General features: G+C 35.0%; 2 long non-coding RNA genes across 2 annotated transcripts; one reads left to right on the forward strand and one right to left on the reverse strand.

The window, feature by feature from the left end:
* Positions 1-3394: 3394 nt before the first annotated feature.
* On the reverse strand, positions 3395-5286 carry LOC121761552. Its single transcript, XR_006042031.1, has 2 exons — positions 5045-5286; positions 3395-3661 (listed from the first exon to the last, which is right to left on the reverse strand). It is a non-coding gene; the product is annotated as an uncharacterized LOC121761552 (long non-coding RNA).
* Positions 5287-13341: 8055 nt separating this feature from the next.
* On the forward strand, positions 13342-14704 carry LOC121761635. The gene is made up of 3 exons (XR_006042059.1): positions 13342-13366; positions 14312-14391; positions 14536-14704. It is a non-coding gene; the product is annotated as an uncharacterized LOC121761635 (long non-coding RNA).
* Positions 14705-15052: the final 348 nt, after the last annotated feature.

Genomic DNA, 15052 nt, shown 5'->3' on the forward strand with positions numbered 1-15052 from the left:
TAACACATACTCATGCAGAAATGAAACATAAACATCAAGATCTAAACAGAAACGTGAACTGAGAACTCAGATCCGACCAAATCGACATGAAACAAGACACTTGAACTAAGATGTGCATCGTAAAATGGAAATTAAAACAAATCAGAAGGATCATGCATGAAAATAGAACACATCAGCTGGAAATGAAAACATAACTTCAAAACTACTAAATCAAAAAACATCAAAGCGTCAACAACACCAAAAGTAAACTGAAAAAGAACTACGAAAATAGTAAATTGTTTCATCGCCCCTTCTCGGAGGGGAATAGCAAGAACAGAACGATAACAGTGCAGGAAACTACCACCAAACGCTAACTAAACTAGGACAGGACCAAGTGTGTGTGACGGAAATCAAAAAGATGAAGTAAAAGAGTTCTGGTTTCAGCCCTTGAAGAGAGCTGAATTCCTAAAGATATTCTAAGTATGCCTATGAGACCCCCCGACCGAGAGCACCTTTTCTTGTGTTGGGCTTCCTTTATATAGAGAGGCGTAGGGCCCTGATCCCTAGGGTACCATACTCTCTGAAATGTCATTCCTGCCCTTCACATTTTGTGGTGGGGTCTTCAGCTCTATCTCCCATGCAGAACTACTGTTGGCTCCACTTGATTCTTGACTTGATCAACTCAATGTCGCAGTTTTTGACTTCTTTCCTTGATCCACTCATCCGCCTAGTTGATCAACTCAATTCTAAAAAATGACAGATTTTTACACACACCTGGCTCAAAATTGGATGTTAGTTACAAAATTTGATGCAGTTTTACTATGAAACACATGCGTGAAACGAGCCTAATCATATAGATTCTAAATCCTTTTTCCAGTTATTGTATAGTATCTATTTTTTTATGTTTTTCTTGTATAGTACTCCCTCCATTTGATAATAGCGGGGACATTTCTTTTCGATACGGAGATTAAGAAAAGGTGTGTAATGTATTAAATAAAAAAATAAAAATATAGAAGAGGGGAAAAAGTAGAGAGAATAAAGTAAGAGAGAGGGAAAAGTAAGAGTGAGAAAATGTGTTACTACTTTTTACTAAAAAAATGACTCTACTACTATGGAACGGAGGGACCAGTGGCGAAGCCACGTATAGGCCAAGGGAGCCCATGGTCTCCCATCATTCTTATCTATATTTAGATTAATAACTTAGGGGCTTCTTGGTACGATGGAATTGAATGAGGACGGAAATGGAATGAAGATGGAAATGGAATGGGGATTCCATTCCATTCATGTGCTTAGTGAATGTAAGGTTTACAAATGGAATGGAGTTGTTATTCATTGATTGATTTCATTACTATGCGAGGTAACTACAAATAATATAGAAATGGAATGGAATGAACTATGAATAATTAATATGTTGATTCTACAAAAAAAATATTTATTCAAAAATATTTTGACAATATTTTGGATCATATAAATTTGTACTATACACGTAAATGAGTGTGTACATTTGGTGTATCTATGTGTTGATGTGTGTGTATACATGTGGTTGTGTGTGCGCGTATGTGGTTGTGTGTGTGTTGTTCTCTGTGTGTGTGCGTGTTTTGTTGTGCGCTGTGTGTGTTGTATGTGTATGTGTGTATGTGTTGTTGTGTGTTGCTGTGTATGGGAGGGAGGCGGGTGTGAAATGGAATGACCATTCCTTAGCTAAATGGAAGGAATGACTATTTCCATATGGAATGTAATGGTGATTCTAAGTAGAATGGTCATTCCTAAGGAAATAAAATATCAAGCAAAGGAATAGAATGAAAGTAGAAATGTTATTCCATTCTATCATACAAAGTAGCCCCTTAGGGGCTTCTTGGTATGATGTAATGGAATGAGGAGAGAATGGAATGGAGATGGGAATGGAATGACAATTCTATTCCATTCTTGTGCTTGGTAAACACAAGGAATATAAAGGGAATGAAATTGTTATTCCTTGATTGATTCCATTTCTATATTTGATAACTACAAATAATATAAAAATGGAATGCAATGAAATATGAATAATTAATATGTTGATTATACCCAAAAAAATATTTATTCAAAGATATTTTTGCCAAATATTTTTCGTGTGTGTGTGTGTGTGAGAGAAATTATTAAAATTTTAATAATTTTAATTTTATTATAAAATGGAGATGATATTTAATTTAAATATAATATTAAATAATATTTATATAATTTTGTTAAAATTTAAAATAAGAATAAATGAAAATGAAATGGAATGGAATGGTCATTCCAAATGGAATGGTGATTTCTAAGAATAAAATTTACTAAGCAAATGAATAGAATGGAGGTAGGAATGACATTTCCATTCCACCGTACCAAGTAAGGCCTTATTGTTACACTAGTGCACATGGTTGACATGTTTGCCTAACTTCCTCAAGTTCTGATTGTTAAGTTTTCATTATTTTTACTGCTTCTCATTTGCTTACTCTGTTGTTAAGTTTTGGTAATTCTTTTTAGCTTCATAAATTTCTAAATATTGGTATCTTTAATATAGTACTACTATTTAAACTGTTGCTTTCTGTTCTCTCATTATAGATAACAAAGAATTAAAGTAAAATAATATTGTAAGGAAAAAATAATTGCTCATCACAATGACAACGACACTAAAAATATTCACAAAGGTTAAGAATAATTTAGGCCCCAATATTATAATCCTGGCTTCGCCACTTGGAGGGAGTACTATATTTGAATTTTACTTGTAAACCATTTTTGGTAATTATCATCTAATTAATTCAATTCATATTTGTTTCATTCCTCAATTTCTTTTGTGAAGGATTTTAATTATCGTCTAATGCATTTAATTTTTTTTATCTTTTCAGTGATTAATGATTTTAAAATTTGTATCTCTTATTTTTAAATAGTGGAAGTTAACTTACTTTTATATACGATAAATATTTTTAATAAAAAATAAATAGATTATGTTTGAAAAATTTGTATTAAGAAGAAGATATTAAAAGATTGGTTCAATTTTGAAGCGTTAAGCTCCTAGATTGTTTATCGTACTCTCAAATAAAAAATTCTACATCCACCATTGTTTTGTATTACCTCCGTCCCATTTTAGGAGTCACGGTTTACCATTTTTGGGTGCCCCACTTTAGGAGTCTCGGTTGGAATATTCCATAAATGGTAATGTGATATAGTAGGCCTATTACCGGTCTGATTCACTTGCAACCAGCCCAAGAATGATAGCCTGTTGTAGTTAAAGGCCCGAGCCCACTTCACTAAATGAACCCTACACGTGTCATGCTCTGGTGGTGAGTGAGAGTTGTGTTGTCACGACTGCCTTATTTAGGGTTAATAAATGCTGGTGGTCGCGACTAATGGGACTTTAAGAAAGATAATTTTCTAGGGTTTCAATAAAGAGTTTGACAAAGATAATTAATATTCAAATGACGAGGGAAAATCAGAGTAAAAGCTTAGGTTTTAAATCCAAAGTCAACAATTATCATAATTTATAATCCAAGAGCAAAAAGGAGTTCAAAAAAACATAATGGTGAAAAATAGTCATAATTCATCGGAAGCATTCAAGAGTAAGAGTGACACCATGAATGAAGACACGACGCCCCTCGGAGTTCAAAATAAATCCAACAAAAATTAAGGTTCGACTCAACACCACCCAAGCTCGTCGCCGCTCAACCTGCACATAAAAAAAACACATGCAGGGCCGAGTACTATAAAATACTCAGTGGACTTATGCTGAAAACATTTTTATAGTTATGCCATTCATACCATAGTGAACTCGAGTTTTTTTTTGCATTAAGAAAAGAATATCATCGAGTATCACAAAATAATTTCATAGACTGACCAATCAAAACAATCTCCCCACTTTCTCAACAATCCATCAATCACAACATTTCCATAGTGCGACGAAAGTGTGGGCACACTATTCGCCCATGAGACCGGCCGACTAGCAAGGACGGCTCTCGATCCCAACTGTGTACACTAGCCTGATAGGGTTTTCGGCCCTACTCAGACCCAAATTCGTTTATATAGTCCTATAGCCTGATGGGGCGAACTCACAAACTAGGCATCAGACAACATAGCACTATAGCCTAATGGAGCGAACTCACAAACTAGGCATCAGGCACACAACATCATCAAAACAATCACAGGCATGACATAACATTTTAAACCACCCTTATAACTCCATAATCATGATTTTGAAACATAAAAGAGTTTAAGAAATAAAGCCCACCTCGAGTGCTTAATCCGAAATTATATTCTTTTACATGCGATCACGATTCGCTTGCGAGATACCACCTTTAGAATTTAAAATCACACATAGATAAACACACGGAATCAATCAATGATTAGGATGCATGCACCTTAAGGATTCGATTTACGATTATGAATTTTTCCTAAATAATTATTTGGTTAAAAACAGAATAAACAACCCAAGGAATTTATCACATCAGCACAATTCCAAGAACAAGTCCCTCACTTATACTTATTTGGTCCAGAGAATTAAAACCAGGAGGGATTGGAATAGTTGTACAGCAACAAGAGACAGAAAAGTCAAGAGATACACTTCCATTCCAAAATAATACACGTACACAAACTCCCCTCCACTTTAAAATAAACATCAAAATTTTAAAGGAGTATAACAAATAAAATTAAAATACTCCCTTTTTCAAAACATAGAACATGTATACTCTTTTTTGAAATAGTAACTCATTAGTATAAAGAAATAATCAAAAGAAAACTCTCACTTCAAAATACCGTCGGCTCCCTCTTTCTCTCTCTACTGAAAATTCTCACTCAATTTCAAAAGTTGAACAAATAGGAAAATCCTAATTCTCTTCTCCCTCTCCCACGATTTCTTCCCCAAAACAAGACACTCTCTTCTCGCGCCGCGACCGGAGTTGTCCGTCGGCTCGGCAGATCCGTTTCCAATTAACCCCGCCGATCTTTAAAAGTTTGTTCTTTTACTCGTTTTGCTTTGATTTAATTACCTATTCTCATGGGATGCAAAGTTTGATACAAAAGTTGAAAGTGCGTTGAAGTTGGGTATGGAGTATACCTTTGTATTTGGGTAACAATTTGGTGAAATGATGGAAATGGCCTTGGTGTTATACCTGTCCGATCACCCTAAGTATTCCGCCATCAGAAAAGATTACAAAGATTTGAGTGTGATGAGGCGGAAATAATCTGGTGGTTTACCTCGGCACAACGATGAGAGAACGGTATGAAGTTGGTGAAGTTGCACTAATAAAATCAACTTAGTACCTAAGATTGTGAGAACCATGTCGTAGTGGGAGCGTTCCTTAGGAACATAACAAGTTTATGGGTCTAAGAGTGTCGCAAGACTCAGTCTTAGATTGACTTGAACATAATCCCTTTAACTACAATGTACCGTCGGTTCATTTGGATATTCATCCTTGAAAATGTGATAGATTCCAAACTACAATCTAAGATAGACAACATGTTTTACAAGATTCACAATAATACCTATCAGTGGGAGCTAGTAGAGTTGCAAGTGTAAATGTGGATCTCAAAAGGCTAGACAATGACAAAGGGTTATGCCCAAAGAGAAGAATCTTCTCGTCTGTCGTTGTGCCAGGATTTATTCGATCCTATTGTCTATTAGAATTTACATAAATTAGAATGTATGTATTATGATTGTCAAGACAGCCTTCAATAAATATAAGTATTAAGGAGATGATCTGCATAGAACATCCTAATGGGTATGTAATGAAAGGCCAGAAACACATGATTGGAAGCTTATGAAGATCTTCATGGTCTTAGGCAAGCATCTAAATCAGAGTATATGTGTTTTATAAATATTGTCAAATGTTTGGAATTTGACATGTGCCATTAACCGTGCTGTAAGCACAAGGAAGTTGAAAGTGCATTAAATATGGTATTATTAGTACTCTACGATGATGAAATCTACAAAAGTTGCAAACAACTAAGATTGGCATCTGGCGTAGGAAACTGGTTGTCTACCCAATTTAAGAGAAACTAATTACATTCGGAGCATCTAAGTCTTTAAAATTGCTAGAAAGAATGTTGAGATTCTCTTAGGAATTCTATATCTATACATTGCTTGGAACATTTTAGCATTAGAAATCCCATGAAAAAGTTTTTACCATTTAAGATGGAATTGTCTTGTCTCTAGTCAAGTATCGTTTGACGCTGGGTGAGATCAAGAATTATGAGACTAGTTTTGAAGATAGATGTCTCATGTATGCTATGATGTGTACTAAGTTTGATATTAGTTGTGCTTTTGCATAGCAAGTATATATCATATTAACCATGGCAAATGACTTTGATTGAGGTAAAGAATATAATATAGTGCTTGAGAAAGACTAATCGCTATATTCTAGTTTACCAGTCATTCATGTAATGTCCTTGAGGTTACACTGACTAAGTTTTATGACTGATCAGTGATCGAGTGAGTCATCCTCTGAATATGTGTTTAGCTTAGGAGTATCTTCCTAATAGCTTTAATCGTAATATTGAGTATGCCTATGAGTATTATATTTTGTTATGATTACTCTAGTGAAGGCTAACTCAAGAGACACACGAGCTAATAAAGCTAAGAAATCACATAAAGAGATGAAATTACTTAAAGATCAAGTACGCAACAAGGCATTATGGTGGCAAAGATATAATCAGAGAACAACCAAGCAGATTATTTCATAGAAAATGCCTTTGTGGCAACATGTTTCGAACATGATGTGAAATGAATGGTGGTTCGATATATCTAGCACCAAGACCTGCTTTGAGTATAAGTGGGAGAGTTTTTGGCAGTGGGTATACTCGAAAACATGTTTTGAGTATAAGTGGGAGATTGCTAGGTTTGGTATACTGAAAAGCATGTTTCGAGCACGAATAGAATCTTGCTTGTATACGAAAAACTCTACAAACCACTTTTAACTCGATTTAGTATTATTCGAGCAGTTTGCACGAATAGAATCAATATATTATTACATTGTGTTTGCTTGTGCATTTATAAGATGTTTTTTAAACATTTAAATGTATAAGAAGCAAACAAAGTCTAAGTCTTTTGCTTAGTAGATTGGTTGTGGGCGACGTCCACTTTAAGGTAACACAGTCGGTTCTATGCAATGCTTTGCAAAAGAAAAAAAAGAATTTCACAACCCAGGTAGGCTTAGACTACCTATCATGAAAGGTTGCAATGTCAGTCTGATTATTTCTAAGCCTTACTGAAATAAGATGACGTTGCTGTGATATAGCACTGAATGGATCTAACAACAAGTCGTGTTTTTATGCTATCTACTGAAAGACTAGGTCATGATAAATAATTATTTCTTAATCTACATATATTAGCATTGAGCATACGATATTGATTATGCACTACTTCGACTTATCAAATGGTGCGGGTTTTTCGCAACCCAATAATCCTGATATATTGGGTAGTAGTGATTAATATATAGCGGTGCTAGGATTGCTATTATGTTGAATCGTGCACGAGGTGAGTCTCGTTTGATAATGTCCTCAAGAGGAGCTCGAACAAGGTTTTATTATTCGGAAACTGACATGTTGGAATTTAATTGTTCCATGAATAATAAATAAGTGTTTTTGTTGAGTCCACTCTTGGAATAAATAATATGTTAATTAATTAAGTCCATAGCAGACATTAATTAATTAATGGACATTTATATCTTAAGCGAGGGAAATAAACAACAAACAAAACGGAAACCGGGATTACTTGTAATTTCGGATTTGGATGGGCAGTTGAAAGGTTCGCTTTTGTTCTGCTGTTGTTGTCTCTCTCCTCTTTGTCTTCTGATGTTTTAGATTACTCAAGTTAAACCGTCAAACTGATCCAGCCAGCCAGTTGTATGTCTTCTACCTGCAAAATGTCGGCAAGTGGACCCAGTGGAGATTTAGACTTGTCAACTTGACTTAGATCCGACTTGAGTGAGAGCTCAAAAGCGCTTTCAAAACCTTAACCCACAATACTATTAACTAGTATAGGGAAGTAAAGATCGATCCCACATAGATGATTTGTTTTACATTGGTTGCGGACACGAATGGGAATGACTGCTGCCACGTTTTACTACGGTGGGTTAAGTTAAACTACTTGACTTGAAAGACTAAACTAACTAAACTAATCCACTTGCTAAATGGAATAAAATCTACTTGATCAACTCATCATGTAATTTCCTGAAATCTGAAAAGTGTACGATAAAGCAAAACTTTACTAACAAACTCATCTTCTTCTACAACCAAATCAAGGAACAGAGTAAATCAGATGTGCAGAGACTTCCATCAGAACAAACTTGGCAAGAAAGCACAAACTTATAAATCTGACGCATAACTTCCAAATCAAGCAGAGAACAACTACTGTTAAGACATAAACAAACTGACCTACTCATGCTCATGAAAATAATAAAATGAAACTTCAGATCTACGACTGCCAAAACGAATCAAACACGATCGCATCTTCGATCAATGCAAACATACTCAGATCTACACTACCATGTTACCAATTAGCAGATCTAAACGTCCTAACGCATCCCATCCATGATCACTTCATAACTGAGTAAAATTCATAGACAACAGAGCACATCCAATGGAATAAACAACAGCTAAACATTTGAGCTAAGATACACTTCATAAATCGGAAATCAAACATCGATCAGAGAGTTCATGCATAATAACAAACTTCCACAAAACATTGATCAATAAACTGAAATCCAAGTCTGAACGTCAAGCATAAACTAAAAGTAAACAGAACTAAAAATAGAAATTGTTTCATCGCTTCTTCTCGAAGCGGAATTACAGAACCAAAAGATAGAGCTGGTAAAACTAACACCACCACGCTGCTAAACTAAACTAAACTAAGACCAAGTGTGTGAGTGGCAGAATTCAGGAGTGTTGAGTGTTGGGAGCTCCCATTTCAGCCCTTGAAGAGAGCTGAAATCAGGAATGTGTTTCTCTATGTGCGCCTCCCTCTCCTACTCGCGCTTGGCTTGTTATTTATAGAGAGGCGTAGGGCTCTGATCCCTAGGGTACCGTCCTCTCGAAATGTCATTCATGCCTTTGGATTTTGATAGGGGTTTTTAGCTCCATCTTCTATGCGGGAACTCCTGTTGGCTCAAGTTGATCTGACTTGATCCGTTCACGCAGCAGTTTCACTCCTTTTTCTCGATTCGTCTGTCCGCCTAGTTGATCAGAACATCCTTGGAATATGGCGGACTTTCACACACACCTGGCTCATATTCGCACGTTAGATAGTAGAATTGGGTGCAGTTTTATCATGGAACACATGCATGAAACTAGCCTCATCAGCAGTGCAATATTAATTCTGTGGTGGCTGCTAATAATATTCCAATATAAGCTTGTATTAAATTGTGGGTTCAATTTAATTAGTAAAAAGCTAATTGGGTGAGGCCATATCCAAAACCTTCCATAGATCCATGACTGGGCCCAATATGAACTTAATATAAATAGGAGAATAAATGAGATATAAAATATAATTTTATTTACTATGAAATTTTTGTCCCTCTCTTGATTGGAGGAGATGATTTTTTCTTCAGCTCTCATCCGTGAGGAATTTCTGTCTTGTTTATTCGAGTCATAGTATTTTGATAAGATTAGTCCACACTAATTTCGGAATACAGTTCAGGAACCAGCAATCGACGATTCTTTGGAGAATCAAATCTGTAACTCTAAACCGTAGTATTCACGTTTTAGGATTTTTATTTTCTAAGCATGAATTATTTGCGTTCTAGCATGCAATTATTTGTTTAACATGTGAATTGATTAATTGCATAATCGATCAAATAGATCCTTATCTGATTAATTTATTTTATCCAAGTCTTCCGCTGTGAAGGGGCACCAAACCCCGACACTTTCTAGTCGAGTCCTTTCGGTTTTCACAAGCTTTGCCCACCCAAAGGTCACAACTTGAGTTCAAGAACAAATTAGAAGATCCGTGGTCTCGTATTAAAGGTCATCACGAGGAGAAGGTGCAAGTAATCGATGATTCTTTGGAGAATCAAATCGGTAACTCTAAACCGTAGTATTCATGTTTAGGATTTATTTTCTTTAAGCATGAATTATTTGCATTCTAACATGCAATTCTGTGTTAACATGTTATTAATCCCATAATCTGTCAAATAGATCCTTTGTCTGGTTTATTTGTTTTGTACAAGTCTTCCATTATAAAAAATAACAACAACAAAGATTGTCAACACAGTGTCAACAGTTATGTTGACATTTTTGTTGCTGTTATTTGGTCATTTATTGATATTTTCTAACGTCCTTGATCATAGTTTAGAGTTTGTACGATATATAGAGTTTGCATTTTATCATTATCCAATGATTCATTACCACAATTAATGCAATATTATGTATGAATTTTCAAAAACCAAATTCTACTTTAAATGAAATTAGAATAAAAATATGCACGAATGTCCACCCTCTGCTTTTATTTAGTATCTAGTAATTCATAATTTATGTAAAAAATACAAATTAGCAGTAAATAAAGAAGAAGTGATACAATTATATCATAGTTTAAAGTTTGTATAATATATAAAGAGTTTGCATTTATTAGAATATATAAGAGTTTGCATTTTATCATTACTCAATGATTCATTACCACAATTAATGCAATATTATGTATGAATTTTCAAAAACCAAACTTTACTTTAAATGAAACTAGAATAAAAAGATGCATGAATGTCCTTCTCTCAGCGAGTAATCATATCCACCCTCTGCTTTTATTTAATATCTAGTAATTCATAATTTATGAAAAATATACAAATTAGTAGTAAATAAAGGAGAAGTAATACAATTGTACCAATACTACATAAATTAGACTAATATATTTCTTAAAGAAGAAGTAATCATATCCACTCACATTCTATTATAAACCTAATATGTATAAAAAATGGGTTCCACATTCCACTATTTTTACTCACCCACATTCCTTTATATTTCTTAAAACTTGTGCCTAACTCAAATGAGACTCCTAATGGCTACAGAGGGAGAGTACTGTTATTATTCAATTCTGAGTTCAATTTACTTTTTAAGTAAATGGTCTCACACTACACATAATTAATACTTTCTCACTTCATCTATAAATAATTATCTCATATTTTCTTTATTAGTATTTTGTGTACTGTAAAATATTTTTCGAGTGCTTGAATATTGTAAAAATTCTTCGATTATTTTTCAAGGAATTAAACAAATTGTTTTTTTCATATGTGTTTTATTTTTACATTTAATGGTTGTTTTACATATTTAAATGTATAATAAACAAATAAGTCAACGTCATTTGTTTAGTAGATTGGTAGTGCCAAAGTATTTTTTTTCGGAAAAGAAGTTTTGTAAAGCCAAATAGGTATGCTCCCCCGTGCTAGTCAAACAAATAGAAAATGATCAAAACAAAACATGGCATTACATAACATACATAACATCATTTTCTCATAAAACATACATGAAACTAACTTATACTCCCTCCGATATAAAAAATAGTCTCATTTGTGGACGACACGTGTTCTAATAAGAAATTGATAGAGTAAGAGAGAAAGATAAAAAAATAGATAAAATATGAGTGAAACTTTCTATTTTTTTAGAAATGAGACTATTTTTTATGAAAATCCCATAATGACATTATAAGATTATTTTCCATGGATGGAGGGAGTATTTAGGAAGAAAAACCACACAATAACAATAATGTAGGATAGAAAATCCACCACGTTTGCTTAGATTATTAATTGAAATTCTCACTTCAGTCTTAACTTTCTTGCCGGTATAGTTCCTTCTAAAATAAGAATAACATACTGACTATACTCAATAAAATATTCAAACTTAATTAGAATGCATGCATGTTAATTTTATTTCCTGCCTTTACAACATTATTTTGCATGAACTTAAACTAGCAATTCCTGCCTTTAACTTGAATATGTTGAAGAATTAAATAAATCTGGATATTAATTCGTGTCGAAGTTACTAAAATAATCCAACATATTAGCCACCATTAACTAAATCAATTTAGACCAAAAAATTAATTAATCAGTCAATTTAAAGAATTATTTAAATATAACCCACTTAAAAGTCAGCCCTAATTTATTCAATTCATTGGCCTATATATTGAATTCCTCAAAAATTTCAATTGCCGTTATTCAATTTGAATTTACTTTCCCCCAAATCATAGATCCCCAAATGAAGGAACCAATTCCCGTCGGCACCCTTCCGCCTTTCTCACGCCGGCGACTACACTCCATCACCGGTCCGATTTCTCCCCAAACAATTCGACGCAGCCTCTGTTCGGTCGATTAAAGCTATTTTGAATTCCTCCCAAATTTCAATTCCGCCTGACCATGACTGCCCACCGCTACTGCCGTCGGTCAATAGCAGCCGGCACCGACTCTCCTTTGCGCCTACACTCGCTGGACTCGCTTGCAGACAGCGGCCTCCGTCGCTTCGGAGCCGCTCCCTCCGTTCCAGTTGCACTCTCCTCAGTCTGGAATCGCTGACGTCGCGCACACCAGCCGCCGCGTCGCAAGGCTGTCATGCCATCAGTCCATCCGTCGGATATCAGGTGCCGCCGAGCTGTGAGAGGCACTCGAGAATCCACCGAGCAGTCGCTGCCGTCGGGGTCTCACTTCGGTCGGTGTCATTCTCCAGCCATATCGGCTGCACTGTCAATTTCGTTGGACTGCCGTGGACTTCTCGGCTTAGGTAAGTTTCCATTAATTTTTCAGTTTACAAATTTTATCTTCTTGTTTGGCTAGATATGTTAGGGAGTTAGATTTGGGTTCATGATATTGGGTTTTCTTCTTGATTTGTGAAGCTAATAAACTTGTTGTGATGTCCAAACATTCTTGGGTTGATATCGCTTGCTTATTTGTAGATTGGTGTTATCCCTTTGAGCATTCATCTTAAAATTTGGGCTCAGCCATTGTGAAAGCTAGACCCACTGACTCTCTATTTCTCTCTCGGTTTTGGTGGTGAAACAATTGTGTGATAGTGAAACTGATTGGGAGTAGGTGCATATGTATCTATCTATCTATATATATACTAGAACTGTAGTTTGTTGGGATTTTCGGCAGAGGTTAAATCTGCAATTTCTTGGCTTGTTGTATCTGGGATGTACTCATAGAAACTAATAGGGTTGTTGCAAAAGTTGTTATTTATGTTATAGATATTGTTATTGATATTTACACGTCAGAATGCACATGTTGGAATCACATGATTATTGCAGGTTGACTTGGAAAAATTTGCAAGGAATCTTCCTCTTCACCTTATCGCAACGATTATAGTTTGGGAAAGGGAAAAATCCACGTTCAAGTATTTGCTATGTGGAATTCTTCTGTTGCATTCCATGTGTGATCTTGTCTCCCGGGTGCCCAAAATTGAACAGGTTATCGGAAGTGATACTGAGCTATCTATCATCATATCATGCAGATGGCAATGCTCTATTTTTTTGTTGATTTTCAAAAGTCCTATATTACACTTATAATTGGATTTGTGTGCTGATTGATGCAAGACAACAAACATAAACGGATGGAAAGAAAATCTTTATTTTGACTTGGTTGCTTTACTAGCGACCTGTATTCCTTCAGTGGTTTTTTTCCACTTCATCATGTAACAGTCTGCTTGTTTCCGCTTTCCTTTTTTTGCTTTAGGTTGCTTCTCATTTTTCATTCTCAATATTATGAGATTTGCAGTCAAGAAACTATTGTAATACATGGAGGTTTAAAAGTATTTTAACAAGTTTTTTTCTAGTTATCCAGACAACCTTTCTGCTTAATTTCCTCTAGTCTTCTTTAACTGCAGTTGCTAATGTTTTTGCATAAACCACAACTTCCTAAGATCATAAACTCACCCATCATTTGTATGATATGAGGTACTTAATGCTTTATAGGTTTTTTAGTTCCACCTCTCCTGAGCCCTTTTAGCCTTTAACTTTAATAACTTTGATTCACAGCTCCTTATCTTCACATTGATCCTAGCTCTTTCTTAATTTATCTTCCCTGTTTATGTACTTGAAAATATAGTCATTCTCAACTTCTGACAACATATTTGTTACGTGTGTTATGATGTGGTTATATGTGTATACATCATCAGTATGTCCCTTAATTCATATATCATCATATGTTTTCTTCTGATATTGCTTGATGATGTGAAGATATCGGAAGAACAACTGATTGACCTGGTCTTTTATCTGCTAGTTCTACTTGGAGCATACATACAAGTCAATATTCATTTCCTTATCCGTTGTTTGTAGATATGTACTTACTACTTCGTATCTAGGAATATCACACCATTCCCAATGACATGATTCTTTTTCATGTGTCTCTCATAGATTGCAGTCTACAATTGTTGACGGTCATTGTTTCTTCACAGTACCAAGAGGTTGCTCTAGCATTGACTGCATATTACAAGGTAGCAATCCAGGATTTGGTGAGAACTGAGAACATTAAATTACTAGTTTAATGTTATAAATCTTCCCACTTCATCTTCTTGATTGTTGTTATTTCAAAGTGTTATCAAATTATGTTGTGGCTGAGTAAGTGGAGTTGGTGGCAGGTGTACATATGCAAAGAGGCAGCATTTGCTGCGGTTTGTGTAGATGTCAAGTATCTGCGGACCAACGATTCATCTAGAAGTGTATCCCCTACTACTGAAGAGACCTTGAATCACCTCGGCTGCAGTGTGATTCTTCTCTTCAATTTCTACAGTCTCTGTGTCAGCAAAAGTTATTCGGGAATGCATTGTTAACAAACAGGTTTTTCTAGATTTTACCCAGTCATCTGATTAGAGATTTTACTGCCTGAAAGCATTGACATTTCTTTAATAAACCTGCTTCACTCACCACATTTATCATTATGTGCATGCGTGCATTCTGTACTTAATGCATTTTTAAGGCTATCTAAGATTGACAATCTTCTTTGTAGGTTATTTATAAGTCAATTTGAGTCCCGAATCATTCGTGCTGCATCAGAAGATAATTTATTCCATGTAAAACCTCTCTTGCTTAGCCTATGGATATCATTCATCCTTTTCCATAAAATGTTAAGTGCATCTGTTTTTATCATAATATATC

The sequence above is a fragment of the Salvia splendens genome, chromosome 13 (assembly GCF_004379255.2).
Source record: "Salvia splendens isolate huo1 chromosome 13, SspV2, whole genome shotgun sequence".
Classification (NCBI taxonomy): domain Eukaryota; kingdom Viridiplantae; phylum Streptophyta; class Magnoliopsida; order Lamiales; family Lamiaceae; genus Salvia; species Salvia splendens.